Source organism: Coptis chinensis, chromosome 8 (genome assembly GCF_015680905.1).
Source record: "Coptis chinensis isolate HL-2020 chromosome 8, ASM1568090v1, whole genome shotgun sequence".
Taxonomy (NCBI): domain Eukaryota; kingdom Viridiplantae; phylum Streptophyta; class Magnoliopsida; order Ranunculales; family Ranunculaceae; genus Coptis; species Coptis chinensis.
Window position 1 is genome coordinate 86,706,821 of NC_141463.1, and position 23,301 is coordinate 86,730,121.

General features: G+C 36.0%; 1 pseudogene across 1 annotated transcript; it reads right to left on the minus strand.

Annotated features, from left to right (window-relative positions):
- Positions 1–11,763: 11,763 nt before the first annotated feature.
- LOC147483868 (leucine-rich repeat receptor protein kinase HPCA1-like) lies at positions 11,764–22,880 on the minus strand (annotated as a pseudogene). The gene is made up of 14 exons (XR_015206015.1): positions 22,547–22,880; positions 14,725–14,851; positions 14,509–14,580; positions 14,249–14,323; positions 14,060–14,131; positions 13,788–13,949; positions 13,636–13,710; positions 13,479–13,550; positions 13,292–13,363; positions 13,118–13,186; positions 12,893–12,967; positions 12,727–12,798; positions 12,304–12,438; positions 11,764–12,187 (listed from the first exon to the last, which is right to left on the minus strand). The product of XR_015206015.1 is annotated as a leucine-rich repeat receptor protein kinase HPCA1-like (transcript).
- Positions 22,881–23,301: the final 421 nt, after the last annotated feature.

Genomic DNA, 23,301 nt, shown 5'->3' on the forward strand with positions numbered 1-23,301 from the left:
GATTAATTTTTCTTTGAGGTTAGTTCAATGCAATTGCATCTAGTTTCCGATTTCCCATTAATTTAATATTTGAGGGTTAGCTCAATGCATTTGCATCAAGTTTTCGATTTTCCGACAATTATTTTTTTATGTTAGTTTGATGTATTTGCATCCAAGTTTTGATTTTCCGTTAATTATTTTTTGAGGTTAGTTTAATGCAGTTGTATCCATATTCCAATTTTATATTAATTACTTTTTAAGATTAGTTTAATGTTTGCATTTGCATCCAGTTTCTGATTTCCTGTTAAATATTATTTGTGGTTAGTTCGATGCATTTGCATCGAGTTTTCGGTTCCCCATTAATTATTTTTTGACGTTAGTTTCATTCAGTATTATATATATATATATATATATATATATATATATATATATATATATATATATATATATATATATATATATATATATATTTATATTTTTTATTTGCGTTGCCAAGTATTTTTTTTTTATATATTATATATTTTTGTAATGTTATTTTTTGTATAATTATTTTTTACTATGTTTTGAGGCCGTGTTAAGGATATATTCGAAATAAGTCGGTGTTTTATCATAGACACTAAAGTTGTATGATTTGTAATAGAGAATTAGTTTCTACAAATCACCTATTTTCTAGCAATTTTTTTTATTTTATCAAATATATAATAATTGGAACACTAAAAGTGTTTGATTTGTAATAGGAAATTACCTTTTACAAATCACCTATTTTTTAACAATTTTTTTTATTTGAACAAATATATAAGAATTAGAAATATACTCAAACTCTCCAAATATAAGAATTATAAATACACTCAAACTCTCCGAGGATGTTCAATGTACGTGGAGATTGTAGGCTATTAGAAAAAACTATCTTTCATATTAGAGTGCCACATATGAGAGAGAGAAAATTAACTCTCATATTAGATTGCCACATAGGAGAGAAAAAAAACTAACTCTCATATTAGAGTGCCACATACAATATACGTGGGATTGTAGGCTATTAGAAAAGACTATTTTTCATATTAGAGTGTCAACATATGAGAGAGAAAAAATTAACTCTCATATTAGAGTGCCACATAGGAGAGAGAAAAAACTAACTCTCATATTAGAGTGCCACATAGGACAGAGAAAATCTTCCATTAAATGTCTCTGCTTTAGTATATAGATAGTAGATTATCGATTATTATGTTTTAGTTCTACTTCCATCTTTGATTTTCTTAAATAACCATAATACCCTTAGAGCATGTTTATCATGTGACTTGAAATTGCATAAAAGTGGGACCAAAACCTAATTTATCCAATTACAGGAGGGGTAAATCCTAAAAATGAGATTCGGACATACACTAAATTCTAACATTTTCTTAACTAACATTAAAAAAAAATGTATTTTGGGAAAAGTCATTGCATTGTTTTTTTGTGCATTCTCTCTCTCTCTATAAGTCTTAATTTTAAATTGTTTGACTACGCAACACAATATTGTGTTCATTGAGTCATTTGAATTGGAGTGCTATATTCATAGGATAAAAATACAAATACAAATACAAATATTGACGAGTCGCGTGTTTAATACAAATATATAGTGAAGAATTTAACCGCTCGAATTGAGATTATTCTCTAAAGAGAGTGCCACGTAGACAAAGAGAGACCTTCCAGCTCAGAAAAGCCCAAGCCCATAAATGGTTTTAGTGAGTCCAGAATCTACTACACAGAGTTGGTTTTACAAGTATAGCCCCATTTTTAAAATGTTTATGATTAGAACTAAATAGACATTATTGTATTAAACTAGTGCTCTAGTAGGGCTAAACAAACGTTAAAAAAATAATAAAATAAAATCTCCGCCCAATCGTCTTCTCTCACGCACTCGAAATCTGAACGAAATAGGGGTGAGAATAATTTTCCCTCATTATCTCACCTAATTCATCAAGATGAAAACTATCAATGATCGAATGACAGATGTAATTTATGTAGGAAACTTATTATAAAATTATATTTATTGTTAAGTAAACAAGAAAATCAAATTGATACAACAAATATGTCATGAACAAACCTTTAGTTCAACAAACTAACTTAATTTACCAATAATTAAATTCAATACTAGTGATAATCATTATGTCCTTATTAAGACAAATTTGCTCCCTTTCGGTGCTCAAGGTTGATGAACAATTGTGTCCCAAGACAGAACGGATTTCAATCCCATGAATGTAACACTCCAATTCAAAGGACTCAATGAACGCAACATTGTGTTGCGTAGTCGAATCTCATTTTTAGCATTTACCCCTCCTGTAATTGGGTAAATTAGGTTTTGGTCATACTTTTATGCAATTTCAAGTCACGTGATAAACATGCTCTAAGGGTATTTTGGTTATTTAAGAAAATCGAAGATGGAAGTAGGACTAAAACCTAATAATCGATAATTTTAAGACTAAAGCCTAAATACCCCTTAAAAAGTAGGACTAAAGCCTAAATAACCCTATATACAATGCAAGTTGGAAGCAACTAACTAAGGAAACTATGGGGACCTTTAGTGAAAGAATGGGAGTAACTTAGTGTTATGACACATTCTTGATCCTGTGTACCAAACTTTCTTTCTTTAGTTCAAAACTTTCGGTAGCAGTTTTTCTTATCCTTTCTTTCCCTCCAAAACCTTCCTTTTCGGGTAAAAGCATCCACAAACCAAGGAAGAAAGAGATAGATCTGCTTCAGGCAACTTGAAACCAGCTTCCAATCGACATACAATGGATATCTCTCAAGCTCCTCCTATTGTCAATGCTACGGTAACGACTGCCTCTCCATGGAGTTCTTTATTTAAAGGCCCATCAGCACTCACAAATACTGCCTTGAAGAGTTTTACTCCTGTTATGCAAGACGGAGTTGCTCAAGTGCCTCAGAATATAATCGATCAAGGTAAAACTCAATGGAAAGACTACTTAATTGGATATTTTCTAGAAAAACGCCTCTCCTTTCCAATGGTAAAGGAATTTCTTACAAAAAACTGGAAATTGAAAGCTTCTTTTCAAATCACAACCGATAAGGAGAGTTGTTCTATATTAGTTTTCAAGTGGTGAGGATAGAAAAACGATTCTTGAGGCTGGGCCAGTGTTCATTGCAGGTCGTGTTTTTGTTCTTAAACCTTGGACAGTTGAGATAGAAAAATATAGGAGTAAGATTGCTACAGTTCCAATCTGGGTTAAGCTTAATGATGTACCAAAAGAGATGTGGACACTAGATGGGATCTCTTATGTGGCAAGCTTAGTTGGGGGACTTATGTTCATGGATGAAGCTATAGCGAAAAGGAAAAGACTTTCCTTTGCAAGAATATGTGTTGAGATTCCGGTAAATCATAAGTATGAACCGACGGTCAAGCTAAAGGTTGAGGAAAGAGAAGTGGTGGTTGAGTAGAATACACATGGAAACCATCGTCTTATGAAATGCAAGATTTTTGGGCATAACAACTTTGCTAAATGCAATAAGAGGACGACCTGAGACTTGGGTTGCTCGATAACAAATGGAGCATGGAAGTACTAGTGGAAATGTAAACCAACAGAGAGCGAGAATGGAACACGATGGTTATGGTCGTGCAGGCGGATAACCACGGGTCGAGGGACTATGGTAGAGAAAGAAAATGCAAATCGAACACGTTGATGGCAGACGTAAACACAAATGGCAAAACTGCTCAAGAGGATACACTGTCTGATGATGGATCACAAGTATATGAAGAAACCAGGACAGAACTTCCACCAAATGATATGGAATGCACAGAGCATGTACCAGAAAATATCGTAGAGACTATTGTACCCGGTTGACTACACCTCAATGTTTAGAAATAGAAGTCTACAATGAATTCCAATGCATACAAGATGAAAATGCAAAAGAGGGAGACAACATACCAATAATTCAGTGGAGGAAAGGGAAATCTATAGAAAAGGTAACGGGGAGGCCACGCAGTACAGGAGGACAAAGGAATCAGAAAAGTCCACTGCAAACAAATCAGGGGATCATTGAGAAACAGTACTGTCAAGAACATGGGATTTTTGAACTTGCAGATGAGAGTGACAGTGAATAGGGAGGAGGACATATCGAGAATAATGAAGAAATCTTTACAGAGCACAAGGAAAGAGAACAACCAAGTGGGGGTACTTAGTTCTCGAGTATGGTGGAAACAAGGGCTCGAAGAATGGGAAACAAAAAGCAAAAGCAACAACCGAGCGGACCAACCCAAGAAAGGAACACGAGAAAAAGAACAAAGGCAGGGCCGAAAAGGGTCGGGAAACAAAAACAATACAAATCATAGATGAAGATGTGTGTATGGAATGTGAGGGATTGAACGACATCAATAAAGCAAAGGAGATAAATAAGTTTAGACTGGAGAGTAAAATGGTTTTGTTTGGGTTATTAGAAACAAAAGTAAAAGGGCGATCGTTCCATAGCATTAGCGATATTTGTTGCCCTTTATGGCCTATCGAAAACAATTATGGTTCGAACCCGATTATATGGGTAGCTTGGGACCCAAATTTTGTGTCGATGACAAAGCTTTTGAAACTGATCAGATGATCCACTGCCATGTTCAGATACTTCCCATGAATAAGAGCCTTTTCTTATCAATCATATATGGTAGTAATAATAGGAATGAAAGAGTTTCTCTTTGGAACTCAATTGATAGTATTCACAGGAGTTTAAATGGAGCCTGGTGCTTGTTGGGCGATTTTAACTGTGTGCTATACTCATTTGAAAGGGTGGGAGCTGCAGTTCATCCAAGGGACACTCAACCATTTGCTAGCTGCCTTAACTCTGCAGTCTATAATGAGTTGAATACAACAGAAACTACTACACTTGGACCAATTTTGGTGATGGCGCAAAGGAAGTATTCCAAGATAGATAGATGTGTGGTAAACTGTTTATAGAGTAATCAATTTAGCTATTCTTTTGCTGAATTCCTCACCTTTGATATCTCGATCATTCGCCAATCATGCTTTACAGCTTCGAATTGATAAAACCTAACATTCCTTTTAGAATGTGCAATTTTTGGATGTTGCACTCGACTTCAAGGAGCATTAACCGTGACATAGGGATTGGATGTAGGTGGCAGTCCTTTATATATCTTGTCACGAAACTTCATTGCTTAAGAATAAACCGAAAAGGTTGGGCTAGGCATCATTGTTACGATCTCTATAAGAAAACAGCAGCAACTTCGTGTGGGCCGAGAAACATTCAGAAGGAGATTCAAAGCCAACCGCTAGATATGCAACTCATGGCAAAGGAGAGAACAGCTAGACAAGTGTTATGTGATTTTATTGACATGGAGTGTGCAGATTTTCAACAGCGAACGTATACAGACTGGTTGACTTATGGGGAGAGGTGTAATGCGTATTTTCACAATGCAATGAAGGAGAAGAAAGGACGGAAACTGATATGGTGCCTAAGTGATAATACTGGGAATAGAATAGAAGGACATGAACTTGTGAGCAATGCTTTTGTATCTTATTACAAAACCCTAATCGGTTCTCCTTCTCAAGCCTTGTGCACTCCGGATTTCCTTGAATTGTTACATTTTAGGAATGTTGTACAACAAGATGATGCTCAGATGCTCTCTAAAGATGTTACGGATGTGGAAATCAAGGCAGCTCTTTTTAGTATGGCAGACAATAAGTCCCCGGGGCCTGATGGGTTCAATGCAGAATTTTTCAAAAGGAATTGGGAATGTATGAAAGATATCTTTCTTGCAATCCACTTTCGGTATTCACTCAATTGCATCCATAAAGGAGTGAACTCAACTCACTTGTGCATGATACCAAAAATTTCAAAACCTACAAAGGTGGAGGAATTTAGACCAATTGCATGTTGTAATGTGGTCTACAAATGTGTATCCAAAGTGCTCACAAATAGGATTCAGCTCATTATCTCTGAGTTGGTATCCCTGAATCAGTCGGCTTTTATCCCAGGTAGAACAATTCAAGACAATCTTCTGTTAGCACATGAATTGATCAGAGGATATGCTAGAAGCCATGGTCCGAAACGCTGCTCAATGAAAATTGATATAAAGAAGGCATATGACTCAATTAGTTGGGCTACCATTGAAAGAGTGCTGCATCGCCTAAGGTTTCCAGAAAAATTCATTGGTTGGATCAAAATGTGTTACACCTCACCAACCTATTCAATCCTAGTCAATGGCTCTCCCCAAGGGTATTTTGAAGGAAAGAAAGGTTTGAGACAAGGAGACCCTTTATCCCCATATCTCTTTGTTTTAGTCATGGAGATTTTGAATGGATTACTAGAGCAAAGTGTCTTAGAAGGGGACTTCAAGTATCATTCAAAATGTAAGGAGCTGGGCATCACTCACATCTGTTTTATGAGATGATATCTTGTTGTTTAGCAAGGGAGATATGAGATCTCTAGAAGCCATCAAAGGGGTTATTATGAAGTTTACAGAGTGTACTGGGGCTTCACATCAATTATTCAAAGACTTCAATCCTTATTGGTAGCATGTCTAGCACCGAAAAGCAACCAAGTGGTCCGATCCGCTTGGAGTCACACTAGTCGAACCTCCCATAATATATCTGGGATTACCCCTACGGCCCACAAGATTGGGAATCGAGTATGCATGCCATTAGTTGAGAAGATCACGGAAAAGAATAAGCAACCGGAAGAACAAATCACTATCAAAGGCAGGTAGACCGAACTAGTGCACTCGGTATTGTCATCTCTACATACATATTGGGCAAGAAATTTTATTCTCCCCAAAAGGTGTTGGAAAAGGTTGCAAAAAATCTGTAATAGATTTCTATGGGATGGACCGAAATGTCAAAGAAAATGCACCATGCCGGTAGTGGGACCGTGTCGGGGATGAGTAAAGAACAAGGTGGACTAGCTATAGTTGATCCAGTGTGTGGAACAAGGCAAACAAAGGGCCTTATCTATAAGATAGCATGTTTTGCCGATACCATTTGGGTGAAATGGGTTTGGAAGCATCACATTGGTCAAAAATTCTTCTGGACTATGGAAATACCCAAAGATGCCTCTTGGGTATGGAGAAACATCCTCAAGCATAGAAAAGAAGTTATTCATCTTTTTCCGATGCCGATAGCAAGAGGAGCTCAAACTTTGATCCGCACGACCCTTGGTGCAATAAAGCAACCTCTATTGTTCCATGAAAATGCTAGCCTTCCGACAATACCAGCTAATCTAATGCTACAAAGAAATTTTCTAATGGTGAGTGGAATGAAGTGATACATCAAACCGTGGCCTAAAGGATCGATTCTCAAAACGAAGATTCACTCTAATCTTGAAGATGATATGGTGGTATGGACGCCGACTAGCATGGGAAGATTTACAAAAAATCAGCCTATTCAAAGATTGAAGAAGGTAAGACCAAACGTTAAATGGTATCGAGTTGTGGGGAAATTAGTCTTGCCTAGACACTCGCTCACGGGATGGATGCTCTTTGGTCGACACATCCCTACTCAAGATGATTAGTGAACAAGAAAGTGATTGCCCACTCAAGTTGTAGCTTCAGAATGCTAGTAGGGAAAATTCAAACACCTTTTCTTTGAATGCCCCAAACAAGGTGGCTTTGGTCAAAAACTAAAAGTTTCCTTGGGCTCGAATCGAATGAAGAATGGTATTCAATATTCAAAAGGTGTAGGAAGAACTCTATAGAGATCGAAGTGTTGAAAGTCTTTATCAATGCAATGATTTATGCCATATGGATGGAGCCAAACAATTTCAGGGCTAAATCGAGAAGTATGCAACAAGTATATGACAAGATGATCGGGAACTAAAGATCTACTTGCAAGGGAGTATAAAGGAGGTAAACCACACACCAAAAAATGTAGAGAATTGTTTCTCGGACTCGGCATTGATGTGAGATTCAAAGCCAAGAACTCTATATGGTGTACATGGTGCGCACTTAAGAAGATGAACTCATGTTAAATGGTGATGGGTCGAATAACAACAACGGATATGGAGGAGTGATAAGAAACAAACAAGGGAACACTCTCCTAGCATACACGGGATCCTCTACAAAGAAATCGCATCTTGATCAAGAGTTAATGGCGATAGATAAAGGTTTAGTTGGTGCTACATTCTTGGGTGTAAGAAAGCCGAGGATAGCATCCGATTCCCAAATATCAATGCAATACAAGGAAGAAGAAGAAGTCCCATGGTAATTGGTTGATCTACATGCTTCAATCATGGCTAAGATCCGAACTTTTGAGAGAGTAAATGTGATACATGTGTTTAGAGAGTCCAATCAAGCGGTGATTTTCTCTCTAAGTGCAATAAGGAAGGCTTCCCGATCATCCGAAGTTTTTCATAGGTCCATATGATGCAAAACTTTGTAATATTCTAGATTTGCCCTGGAATAATGTATGAGAGAATTCATTGATGATTAATAAAGGTTGGGGTCTACCTTAACCCCTAGTTGCTTCAAAAAAAAAAAACCCTATATACAATGGCAATTAAACTAGCTTCCTTCTCACATAACTATCACTTGTTAACAGATGACAAACACTCCTTTATCTCTCTCCTTTAAAGAACGCACCCTACCTATAGTTTTTTTTCATACGTCGTTTTTTTGTTTTTCCGATTTTGCCCTCGCCAAACACTATTATTACAACCCATGCCACACCCCATGCCATCCGAAATTTCGACAATTTCATCGGAAATTCTGGACAAATTTTCACACTATTATTACAACCCATGCTACATCCTATGCCATCCGAAATTTTAACAATTCCATTCGAAATTTTGACATTTTCATAAGAAATTCCGGATAAATTTTCAAAAATTATTTATTTATTATTATTATTTTTTAATCTCGACAAATTTAACATATTTAGTCTAAATTAGTGGGTTAGTGTCATAGTTAGCAATTCGTAATACGGTAAAAATTCGATACAGAAAATATTCAAATAAAATTCGAGCTTGATAAGAATTCATTTTTCAATTCGGATTAAAAAAAACATAAACGGCAAAAGTTTGGGTTCGTAAGTAATTCGAGTATAATACGAAGCTAAAAAAAAAAAAATACGATAAAACTTGACAACATACTCAGCAAACCAAGAAATGAGGCTCAGCCCCTTGGTTCTAACTTAGTTGAGTATAAACTCCCTTCCATCGGCTTATATCATATAACCTCCTTGTTTTCCAAAAAAGAGATAAAATCTAGTCTGTTTTTATTTACCATTTTATCTTATTTCATTTTTTACCCTTTTGGGATTGAAATTTTCCCAATTATATGTGTGTGTGTGTGTGTGTGTGTGTGTGTGTGTGTGTGTGTGTGTGTGTGTGTGTGTAAAACTATATTTGCATAGTCATTGGAGTTATAAAAACTTAAATTTACATAGTAACTTTTGGGTTTGAAAATTTTCCTCACATAATATATGTAAATTTAAATTTAAATAGGTTAAGAAGACTGTGTAATTTTATATTGTCATAAGTAAATTTACATTTTCATATGAAAACTTAAATTTACATATGTAAATTTAAATTTTAATATGTAAAAATACTATGCATATAAATTTAAATTTTCTTATGAAAAAAAATTTCATATGAAAATTTAAATTTAAATAGGTTAAGAAGACTGTGTAATTTTATATTGTCATATGTAAATACAAATTTACATAGGATGTCGTCAGCCCGGTTTGTCCTTAAGCCGAAATTATAAGTAAAGATTGATGACGTCAGCCCGATTTTCACAGGGGTATTTTGGTATGTTTTGGCTTTGATATTATGTTTTAAATAATAGGGAGGTTTTATGCATTTGTTCGCTTTCGGGGGGTTTTTGTGTAACGATTTTTTGGTGAGAGAGATTAAACCCAAAATCTGCTCAACAAACTTATAGTGAAAATACGAATAATTTGCGAATAAATGATTTCTTACCGAATTAATGAATTATTCCGTATCATTGATAAATACGATATTTTTAAACGTTTTCCGAATTAACCGAATAATTCGCTGCTAACTATGCTTAGTGAGATCTCCTTACATCTAGAGCAACAAATCGGGTTGGGGATTCAAATTTGAATTTTAGAATCGGAGTTTTTTATTAACCCGATTAATTTTGGTTTCGGATAAATAACATAAAATAAGTGTGAAAAACAACATGCGCATCGCGCGTACCAGAATAGGTTTCACGCTCATCGAGCATGCCCAAAATGCTATTGTCATTAAAAGAAATTTTTTGCACACAAATAATGATTTTATTAGAACCAGAAATAGAGTTATAGAGAGGTGAGTTTGTTACATGCAATTAAAACTAAGAATTACAAGCCAGTCTAATCAAATCTGTAGTAGGTTCTTAGAAGACTTTCTATAGAGGTTATAAAACTTGGTCTGGATGTGCTCCATAAAAGAAATGATAGTGTCATTAAAAGAAATGATAGTGTTGAAACATAAGGAAACAAATTGAGTATGGAATATTTGGGTAATTCATTTTCAATGTGTCACTAACTTTCTCTTTGTTTAAGCCATTAGATTGAGTTGATAGGATTGGAGCTCTCTATTGATTTTGAGAAAGTCAAAGGTTAGTTTGGTAATTTAACTGGCCAAGGGTAGTATGGACATTTCATCATGCCCCAAACGGTAGGATCACAGTCAAAAGTAGTGGACTCGGTCTGTTGTGAGTCTTGGGCCTAAATAGTGGGCGGGGGGTGTTTAGAAACAGAACTTTATATTTACAAATCCAGGGTTAACAAACTCTGTCTCCATCTCTATGGCCACTTCTATTTCGTCTAATCTCGTTTCCTTTTTGTGTGCGTGTGTGTGTTCTTGTGAAAGATGACACAAACATTTGATCACATATGTCAGTGATCCGATCATCTAAATCCTTTTAAAGAACACAACAAAAAGGTGATCACTTTTGCCAATTATTTTGTTCTTGTTCTTGAAGCAAAGTTTAAGTTACCCAGTCATTATATTGTACATGTAGGTCCTGGCAAATATGAATTGAGACCTCTTCTATCTACTCTAAACAATACACAATCAGACGAGTACTGTAGAATATTGTATGGGTTAGTCACTCTTTGAAATTTGTATTAGGCAGAATAGAGCAATTTTTTCGTTCCATTTGTTTGCATATATATTTTTGTATTTTAGCAAAAAATATATTTTTGTATCAAAGCGCGTTTTTTACACATCTGTCTTTTTAACATTTCTGTTTAACTTTTATGCTGTTTAGTTTATACCGTCGTGCGGTTCGTGCCCATGTTTCTAATGTCTTCCTAGTTTTTTATGGCGCCAAAATTTAAGTCGAAATAGTAGGATCCGTCCTACACCGACGACCTTATGCTACCCAAGAACCCCCTGCTGCATCTTTTTTCTTCAATGGAAGTTTTAGGCCCTGTAGATCAACATCACTATATAAAATTTCAACTTGTGCATGTAATAGTACGCCTGAACATTGTTATCCCAAAAAGAAAAGGAACCAGGAAGTCCTATCGACGTAAGGATGGTTAGATAGATGAACTACACAAGCGTTGACCTGACGAAGAAATTGTGCAATGTATAATATATCGAAAGTCATTTTCAATTTGAAAGCTGATTTACAACAAACATATATGTATATAAGTTATATTTGCCCCTCTTGTAATTGGATGATTGTTTCAGTGAAACCATACGTACTTCGTCAGACTTGCTGCATAAATAAACAAGCAACTTGCTGATTACACAGACCCAGATATCCAGAGAGGCTTTATAGGTTTATGTTGGGTGATTTGCCTGCATTGCATGGACCAAATGACAAGCACAAACACATTCCTATGAAATATTGCATATTGACCATTGAAACACATCTGAGAAGGCCTACTTCTCTATTTAATTTACTGATCCCCTTATACATGAAATGTGTTACAAAAGTATAATCTTGATTTCACCTCTCAAAACCAATAGTCTGAGATATATATGTCCAAGGGCCTGAGATTTTTGCTATCTATATAGATGTGTACCAATAGCAAGCAGTAACAGAATTAAATTCAGTGAGATAAAAGAACCTTTGGAGCCATGGTTTGGATAGGCGCATTCACAATTCTGAGGATTAAGCTTCTCATTTGAGGCACATGATTTGGAGCCACAATCAGGTAGGCTGGTTGAGTTAGGTATCAGTTCTTGGGGTTCTTGCACAAGTTGGCAGAAGCTAGTGTTGGATAGAGCACCGACACAAGCAGGATTTCCTTTAAGTCTGCAATGTGTATACCAATTAGGAAGCAAAATAGTGAGATCACAATGCCAAAGCGAATGTACAAGCGCACTGCTTGACATCTTGAAAAATATTTGCAAGGCAGAGCAGGTCCTCACATTATGATCATTTTGTATGAAAATCTTAGCGTTACTGCAGAAATTTGATTGTTTTCAAAATCCACAAGCTGAAGTTGCTGACCAATGTTGCCTCCCATGGCTAGAGTACCATTGAATGTATTGTCCTTCAGCAACCTGTCAATCACAGAGTGTAAAAGCATTAGCATATATGAACGTGCTTAAGATACGTATGTAGTCATATTTAGGTTGTTTGAGATACATATAGGCCTATCCTATAGTATGATACTATAATCCCACATAGGGAATTCAAAGCATGCATAGTAGTATATATAAATTCCTGGAGAACGCTCCTGTGCTCCGCTCATTGCCAAATTGGTTTTGAGTTGGATGCTCCAAATTTAGGATAATTAAGTGCATTTGACTTGATCAATTTCATAGGAAAAAACACAGAGAAAAGCTTACACTTGTTGTAGCTGTGGTAAGTTAAATAGCTTTTGTGGCACCACTCCGTGAAGTTTCCCATTCTCCATTCCCCTGGATCCACCATAAAAGACGTTTCAATCAATCGAAGTAATTAATGTAAAGTAACACTCATTTCCAATATAAGAAGGGTGCAGTGAAAACTCACAAAGCTCTGAGAGATTGTAAGGTTGAGAACCACTTTGGAGCTTCAGATGGATCGAACGAGTTGTTGCTCAAGTCCCTGCAGGTGTGGTGTATCCCAACAGTAAGGCTCTATTCAGGGGTTAGACTTAGAATGGAGCAGCGTGAAGGAGATACCGAGACAGCAGGATACAAATAAGTATGAGACATCAAATTTCATAAGATAATTTTAAATTGAAATATGTCTTACACATAATTGAGGAGATTCATTCCTGTTAGATCAGGTACTGGGCCTGTAAGCAGATTGTTTGCTAAATGCCTGGAAGATAAGAGAGTAAAGTGAGAGAGAGGATCATTGTCGTTGTCAATCTCGACCAACATGCAGCAAAACTTCGAGGTTCAATCATTAGCACAATATACTCACAGTTCATTGAGGCTAGTAAGATTGTTGAGGTTGGAAGGAACTGTCCCATTTAGAGAGTTCCTATCAAGTCGACTGTTCACGAGCGGTGAACAGTTGGCACCAAACCAACTTAGACAAAAAAAACAAAAAAATTTGGCGCTTAAATACACATAAATGGTGAGCACATATGATCAGAACGCCCACTTACAGAATCTCAAGAGTCTTAACAACTCCCAATGTGCTTGGAATCTCTCCAGTTAACTGATTTTCATTCAATATACTGCCATCACAGACTCTAAATCAGTCTAACTAATAGAAGGAATGACCAAAATAAAAAAATAAGTGGAAAGTGAATATCAACTTACACATGAATGAGAACCATCTTAAAGCTGAAAAGCTTGGGAGGGATGGAACCTGTTTGTTGGTTCTTATTGAAATGACTGCAAGCATAGAAAGATCAGATTAGCAGTTTGTTTTGTATAGAGTCTCTAGAGCATTCAAAGATCAAAATACTTACAAGTGCTTTGCCTTTAGAAGCAGGTCCAATCCAGGGGTACTTTTAGTTGAGACAGGGAGACGTCCTGTGAGCTGATTGTCAGCTAGGTCCAGCCAGTTTAGATTAGAAAGGTTACCCAAGCTAGCTGGTATTTTCCCACTAACATTGTTAGAGTTCAAAGCCCTGAGAAGAGAATTGCCAAGTTGATAAACTTGTTTGACATTGCGATGAAGGAAGAATTGTTTTCATACTCAAATAAAACAAAAAATGAAAATAAGAGTAAAAATCCTTACAGAAAGGATAGATTTGCAAGATTGCCTATCTCTCCTGGGATGCGACCGCTGAAGCTACAGCCAGCTAAGGCACTGAGGAATATAAAGACAATCTTATTGCAACATGCACTTACTTCAAAAAATCTTTGCATAAGCGGATAACCTGATCAATGTATATAAGTTAAGACTATTCTATTGTTTTGATCTTACAGTCTATCTAGCTTTTTCAGATCCCCTATTCGTGGAGGAAGTGGTCCCATAAGGCCTCAGTTGAATGATAGATCTCTGCACGTAAACAACATGTCCAACAATCAAGAATTCTACGATCATATTGAATATTTACTTGAGCTTCCCTCTAGGCTCTAGTGATCAATACTTTTGAACAACTGCTATTCTCATAATCTTGTATTAATACCAAATGCTGAGAAACAACTATAGCTACATACTATGAGTCCCAGGGAAGAACTCACAAGGATTTTAACTCAGATAGTTCTGCAATGTCACTACCTAATGTACCTTTGAGGTTCGTAGTGGATAATACCCTGCAAAATCACCGATGTTAATGAAAATCAGAAGATGTATTATACGAAGGTTATTTAGTAATGACCCCATTACGCTGATGTAAAGTCCTGTAGATCATTTTCTGTTATAGCATTTATCTTTTATATTTTACATAAGCAACTCACAGTTGTGTCACTCTGGAATTAATGTCACAGTCGACTCCATCCCAATGTGCCCCACAAGGATCTGTGGAATTTCCCCAGCTTGGTGGCAGGTTCTGCCACTGATTCTTAAGAGAAAGGAGTGCTGCAGCTGCACCACCACCGCAACGAACATGTATTTAGTAATGAATTTCACAATATCAAATTTATGTTGCTTCTTTCTTTACCATCCCACTTGTGTTTTGTGAAGTTTGCAGGTAATAGAAAGTACTGCAGATCATCTATGGTCATATAAGTCCTTAGTTGGTTTCAAGACAGTTGTGATTCGGAATGGTATATATGTTTTGGTTATATTCAGAACACCGCCAAACTTTAAGCCAAAACTGTGGCTACACAGAAGAACTCATTCAAGAATCATAAACTGATTTTTAACAAGACAGGCAACTTTTGTTTTTTCGAAAAGATGTTTGGGATTTTGCAGATCCCCATCTGTTTTATAACCTTTCATAAATCTCAGGCTCCATATTGGCTCCTAAAGAGAGCTTGGCAAGATGATCCGCGGCTCTGTTTTCTTCTCTGAAAACATGGAGTAATGTGTGACCTCATTTAGACACAACAATAGTTTTCTGATTGTCGCCACCAGATTCCAGCATGCCCATGGAGATGTCTCAACTTCCCTCAGGATTTCAATTGCTCTTAACGAATCTGAAGCTACTATGACTCTCTTAAAATCATAAGCGACACACAAACCAATCCCAATTTCAATAGCGTTTTGCTCTTGATACAAAATGGGGTGCACATTTCCTCCTCCATTAAAACCAAACATGACATGACCATGTTCATTACGAGCTAGAACACCATATCCAACATCCTCCAAATTCATTGACCCATCGCAATTCAGCTTAAAGTAACCAGGAGGAGGAAGTAACCATCAAATCTGTTGTAGTGCTGATTTCTTATACTTGAAGGACAGTCCTATTCGGTCAGCCAAGACAGGCAACTTAAGAGGAGAAGAAAACTTAGCATATCATCCTCTTTGGCCCTTTCCACCAAACGTCCAAACAGGTTTCTACGCCTTACAGAAAACACTCCAAATATCTACAACTACACTTGTCATTAACTACGATCAATATTTGTGAACATGCTTGAAAGAGGTTCTAACGTGTTTTTTTTGGTCAACCAAGTGTTCTATAACTTGTTGGAATCTCTTGTGTATTTCTAAATACTAGTGTGTGTGCAAAGTGGAGGAGATGAACAAATGGTATTCTCGCCACTTTAGTGCATAGTAGATAGTCCCACATTGGTTATCCACCACATCGGGTAGGGGTTCGGGCTGGGCTTGGGCTTCTGCTGTTGTGGGTAGTGGTTTTGACCAATAGCCTAAACTTGTTTTGACTTTTTCTTGAAAGCGGCAAGTTTCAAATTGTTCTATTAGGGTTGGTCTCTCTTTTTCCTAACCTCTATAAATAGGACCGTGAGTCCATAGAAAAATATACTTGATCGAAACTCAACTCGAGAGAAAGAAAAAACTCAAACCAGCCATTTTTCTTCTTTTTCTTCCGTCGGCCGAGAGAGTTATATTGTTTTTACAGAGGGTAGTCCGTTCTAGTGCAAAAGTCGCCGCTTATTAACCATTGAATCCTTGAGGAAAGACGCCCATTTTGCATTTCTGCACCATTGGAAGGGGCGAAATCTTTCCTTAAGGACTGACTAATCCGCCTTGGTTATTCCCGCCATTCTGCCCCTTGTTTCTTCATTGCTATCGCTCCTTCGTTTCTACTTTAGTTCTTTGTGTTCATACAACTATTCTAACAATCTTAAGGAAAGAGTTTTGTAGTAGAACAAATGAGAGTGCTTTAATACGGCAATCAAAAGATAAGTCTTTTACTTTGAATTATTTTTGTGTTATTGTGTTATGACTTTAGAAATTTTCTAATAATTTCGTTTTTGTGAGGAAAACCAATTAAAAATTCAATATTTATTGATCTTTTGTGGTTTATCAAACCCTATATGGTTATAGACCTTTCTCCTACGTTTGTGGGAGTCAAATATGAGATTTCTATCAAGAAAAACGTCAAAGTTCGTCTTTTTTTGGGCTTTGCGTCACTCGTTACGAAACTGCTATAACTTTCAGCTCAGAACTCGGTTTTGCAATCCTCTTTTTGGGTTGAAAAGCTGATTCAAAGAGCTTTCCAGTGGTATAAGGCTTGATACCCAATTCTTCATGAGCTGGTTCAAAATTACAGTTCTTTTGAACTGTTTTTTCTAGGAGGAAAATATGGTAATCCGATTTTTCAATCGGTTAGGTATCGTATTCTTTCACTCTTTGGCAATTCTTTTGGTTTGATTATATGGTAATATTCTTGCCTTGAGTTGAATGCTAGTTTTTCTTAGGAGGAAATCCCTAAGCTTAAACTTCTTTAATAACCTAGTCAACAAATTATAATGTGTTTATCATCGAGGAATTAATTGGTTTGACTAGAAGTAGTTTGATATTAATTTTCTTTGTACATATGTAGATGTATGTAGATGGTCTAAGAGAGACCTTAAGATAGTTAATATCAACCACACTCAAATCTTGGATAGTAATTATAATGTATTCAATGCATAATTGCTTATCTTTATTGAGTGAACGTGTTGTTAGATGATGGTTATAATTGTGTTTATTGTGAAAATACATGTTAGATGAAGTAACTTGTAGCTTATATCCAATATAGCATATGTTAAAGTTGTGTAGCATGCTAGTTTTGGATATTAATCATCGATGGATTTACTTTAAACTTGATAATAGTTTATTGGTAAATTTTTCTAGTTGAAGACATTAATGGATTGAGCCATTAGATGTTATGGTAGTACTTGAGGTCTTGTTGATAAGGTATTCTATCTTACTTGAGCTCATATAAAAAGAGGAGGTGGAGTCCTCGGTTGTTTTGCATATTCAAAGGCTAGATTTGCTTAAATATTGTATACTTTTTTTTTTGTGAGGGTACAGTTAAAGTTTACTTTTCCCCCGAACCTATGATATGATATTTACCATGTTTGGCATGAATGCATTATTTAACATTGACATGAAGTTTAACCATGTCATATATTATTAAGTAATGAGCATCGTTGTCTCGAGAGGAAAACAATATGGGAAACAATCAATATCCTCTTAAACCTAATTTAGTCAAGGAGATGTAAGGTAATGGTTTGTCTTCTTAGACAATATCCTCCAAAGACTATTTTAGACAAGGAGATGTAACGCCATGTAGATTGTCTTATTAGGCATTATCCTCCTATGACTATGGATAAATAGCCAAGGTGATGTACAAGTGCGTGGATTGTCTCCCTATGACAGTTGGAATGTTGAATGATGAAAAGAAGGATGATAATGATATTATCTTGGGTAAAACCTTTTTCATCTAATTATTCTATTCTTTAAAATTCATTTGAATCACTTGTGGATTTCCTTTCATATAGATAGCATGAACATAATATGACTATGTTTAATATGATCTAGAATCATAGACTTGAGTAAAGTATATTCTTGTCATAAGAGTGCATTTTATTGTTGTTGTTTCTTTTAGTGTTTGTAGCGGTATAATGTGTTTTGCATGTAAGTTTGATTAGGTTGAGTAACCATTGAACTGTGGGGGGTAGTGACCCATATGCATGACATTTTTTTTTACCATAGTTCATCTCACAAGATAATTGGAAAGACACTGAACTACAAAGTATGGAAAGGTCTTGGGCCTATCCAAAAATGTTTCAAAATGTGGGGGGTGTCTTGCCAAGGCTATTGTGAATGAATCTAAAAGAAATATATATAGGGATAGATTCCGTTTACAACACTTTTTATACAACGTTTTATACAATACCTCCCACCGGACCCTTCAAGATGTTTTAAGGGCTAATATTTTGTAGATAAGATGTTCTCACCATGGATATGATCTCCACAAAAAATTGGGTCCTTTGAACATTTCTAAGTTTGCCAAAAAAAAGTTACAAAATCGATATTTTTGGACCGTTGATAAAAATTCATAGGTTGAGAACAATATTTCTCATGATTAGGAATTTTCAAATGAGCTGAATTTTTGTGGAGATGATCTCCATGTCGTGGAGATCATATCTACAAGGAATCAATGCTTAATTCATATTTTTAAGGGGTATTGTATAAAACGTTGTATAAAAAGTGTTGTAAACGGAACCTACCCCATATATATATATATATATATATATATATATATATATTTTTTGAGACCTAGAATTATCAAGTAGATGTTCATTGGTGAAAACTCATAATAGTGATGTTTGTTTTAGGTTGTCATGAGTGATAACAATTTTGTAGATACCACACTATTATTGAATGTCTTATATGCTAATTTTATTTGAGGTTGTGCTTTCCTTTAGAAATTGGCATAGAGTGGTTGAATGTTCATAATGAACTACATAAGATAATCCCATTATTTCTCCATAAGAAATTTGGAAGACTATCAATGAGTATTTCCACCATTAACGGTGATGATGTTTATATGTTTCTTAAGGAAGATTCATTAACCTATAAGGAAGTTGTCCGCCTATGAGAAGTGTCTTTTTGAAGGATACAACTCCTATAAACCGGACTCTTGATTTATTGGGGGATCTATAGGTTGAATTGGATCTTCAAGAGAAAACTAAAACATGATACTTGTATTGCAAAATACAATGTTAATAATAATAGCCAAGGGTTTCAATCGAGACAAAATTTATACTATTTTGAAACCTTGCTCATATAACTAGAATTTCTTCTACGAATTCTAAAGACTCTAGTTGAGTAGTTGTTGTCTTGAACTACAATACCAAGTAGTACCAGGTGATGAAATTTTAGGTATACAATTTAGCTAAATCTTTGTATGAGTTGATTCAAGCCTATAAATGGCATGAGCAATTCAACAACATATTAGTGTCATATGGATGTCAAAGTACCGTTGTTGATAAAAAAAAAAATGTGTACTTTCTTTAGAGCAAAGCAAGACATATGTGTTAATCTCTCTTTGTTTAGATGATTTCATATCATGAGTGCTAGCATTGAGAATGTGTATGAGACAGGAGAAATTCTATTTGAAACACGCCATAAACCGTCATTGAAAATGATAGTTTATTATGTTGTTAAACTCATTTACATGAATCGCTATAATCGAGTTGTCAAGATGTTGACGTTTGAATATGGTTGAAGGCCACAACGCATCCTTAAACCGGACCGGCCGGATGGTATAGGGGAATTTCGGGCACTCTGAATTGAATGACCGGGTGAATATAGGAATTAAAACTCATGTTGGTCTCATTATATTGTTATAGCACTTAGTATAAATATTTTTCATTGAAAAGTATGGGTATTATGATAGTAAGCATGTGTTAACACATTTTGTGGCAAATATCCATCTTATGAAAAATAATTTCCTTGTGTTTTTCATACTAAATATGTCAATATCATTGGTAGCCAATTGTACTTGATGGATAATGTATGTGAGACATGACATTGCCTACATTAATGGCATACCGAAATGATAACCCATTGTGTCATTATAAGGAACTTTGATGTATATTGTCGATTATCCAAGTACTATAGCAGAGCCATTGATTATGGATGATATTTAGTAGATTTCCATCATTGTTAGAAGGGTAATATGTTATAAACCGGATCCGAGAATGTTTATGTATTTACCTTTGGTGGAAATTGAGTGTCTTGGATATCATCCAAGCTAATCGCCTTTAGAAAAGGCATGTGATGATCTTTGAGTGGGTTAGCAACCTCTTGGCAAATCTTCCCATTGGCTCTAAAAAGCGACCTCTGATATGTATATGCTTTGCAACCGTCTCATTGCAATAGCTAAGACATGTTATCTTATGTCTGATAGGAAAAGAATACATGTAAGTTGAGATATAACTTAATCAAGGTTTAGAGATTATGTTAGGTTGGACTTAGTTTGGCTACATGTCTAACTGCGCACCACTTCTTTGGAGGCAAGTGGTTATCGTCGAGGGGATGGGACTTTTGCCTTAGATAGAGGGCGACATGGGCAACCCCACCTGTGATTGGAGATCCCATGAATTAGGTTCAAAGGGAAAAACAAGTCACCTCGCCGCCTCGGTATGCTATTGTTTTCTTTGGGGGCGTCCCACCCTATGACTAGATAGCATTATTGTATACTTTGTATAACTTGAATAGCAATGAGAAAAGGCTGAGTTATTTTACTCTTAATGGAATCCATAGTCCATTATTTTTTATGAGATAGTGTATTCTAACGCTATGTACACTTGATGGATATCCACCTACGTGAATGTAGAACTGGGTCTCTCTTATGAGTATTCGTGCAAGTACTCTAGAGCATTCACATAACCAATGAGGGGCCAAAAAGCAACAATCGGGCATATAATGAAAGAGCAATGTGGGTGCATGTCCTCTATTTTACTACAAGGGAATGTTGGTTCAAAGATTTTTTATCCACCACTTTCAATAAGACATGTTACCCTATGACTGGTTCAAGCCCGTAAAGCACCAGTATCTTATGCATTGTTTTTTCGATTCTCTCTGGCATTTCGTTAACCCATTTCTTTTGTAATATCCTATTCCAAAATAGTGGGGGACTATTAGTATTTTGAAATAGTGGGGGATTGTTGGAATCTCTTGTGTATTTCTAAATACTAGTGTGTGTGTGCAAAGTGGAGGAGATGAACAAATGGTATTCTCGCCACTTTAGTGCATAGTAGATAGTCCCACATTGGTTATCCACCACATCGGGTAGGGTTCGGGCTTGGGCTTGGGCTTACTGTTGTGGGTAGTGGTTTGACCAATAGCCTAAACTTGTTTTGCCTTTTTCTTGAGCAGCAAGTTTCAGTGTTCTATTAGGAGTTGGTCTCTCTTTCTCCTAACCTCTATAAATAGGACAAGTCCATAGAGAAAATAGACTTGATCGAAACTCAACTCGAGAAAAACAAAACTCAAACCAAATCCTTTTCTTCTTCTTCTTCTTCACTGTCGGCCGCCCCAGAGAGAGTTATATTGATGTTCTAGAGGGTAGTTTTTCTAGTGCAAAGTCGCCTTTAACCATTGAATCTGTGAGGAAGACGCCACATTTCTACACCATTGGAAGGCAAATCTTTCCTTAAGGACGACCTAATCCAGCGCCTTGGTTATTCCCGATTCTTCTGTCCTTGTTTCTTCATTCTTCTTGTTCATTCGTTTCTACTTTTAGTTCTTTGTGTTCATACAACTATTCTAACATAACTTGTTACGCCCCAGAGGCCAAACTGTTACATGAACAATAACGCCATGCTACTACAGTTCCAGCATCCTTAAGCGCCCCTAGTAATGTCATGCTAAACATCCCAACTGTACTAATTCCTACAAAACCAACATTCCATGGATGCTGAATCGAATTGTCATGTATTGAGGCTCGAACAATGCATTAACATTCAAGAAATGCCTTCATCTAGTTATATGTCAACGATACAATATTTTGGGAAAATTAAAAAGAAAATTTTCAGTAACAAATTGATTGCATTCCCAAAGTTTGTCAGAAGAATAAGGAGATGCTACTCACTCTCTTAAAACTTGTTAGGTTGATCAAAATTTAGGTTCCAATCTTGGGCAAAAGTGTTCATGGTATTTAGCATGTTAAAGAATTTAGTCAAATTGTTAACAATATCAACAATAAGATCACTTCGTGACGAGTTTATGAAAAACAAAAAACACAAAAGAGAAATATAAAAGAAAATATTGAGGGGTATCCATTTGAACCCCAAAAATAATTTAATCAAAGCAGACTAGGCCCGAAACCATTAGGAACCTGACCCTTGACAAGTATGTAGATTATTAACTTACCATCTCTTGGATCTGTTATTGCGGATATAAGCTCAACTCCCACAAATAAGTAGACCACCGTGAAGAAGAAGAACAACCACAACCTCATTTCTGGTTTCTCACCCATACTTTTGTGATGCGATAAGCCTTTCACATAGTCAACTTCACAATGGTTATAAATGCATGATATGTTCCTTTTAAACTGAAAATAACTAGAGAGTGATAATGCCAGACAAAGCTGAACATATAGATAAATTGACCTGGCGGAGGGACTCACAACAATTGTCTCCATGTCCATGGCCTGTTTTGCTTTTGTCTGTCATTCTATCCACTAATTTGGGGTGATCTTTTTGTAGTTTTGGGAAATTGCTAATGAACAAATCTAAATGCTTGACGTACTAGTTAATTTCTGTGCACACATTTAATAACATAAAGAAGGTGAGCATTAGTGAGATCAAATTTGGAGGAAATGTAGCATCCCTCTGAAGTCCTAAACACTCTTAGGTTACGACCTCAAGAATCCCCTGCTGCAACTTTCTTCTTTAATGAAAGTTTAGGCCCTTCAGACATCACTAGTCCAATCTCAAAATCAGCGAAAAATAAAATCCAATCTCAACGTATGCATAAATGCATAATGCATGGCATTGCTATCCATAGATGAAGAATAGGAGAAAAAAAAATATTGACCATCTGAAGAATTAATGATTAGATGAACAAGGCGAGCGTTGACCTGACAGAACAAGGAAAAATTGTGCATATATCTAGTATATTGAAAA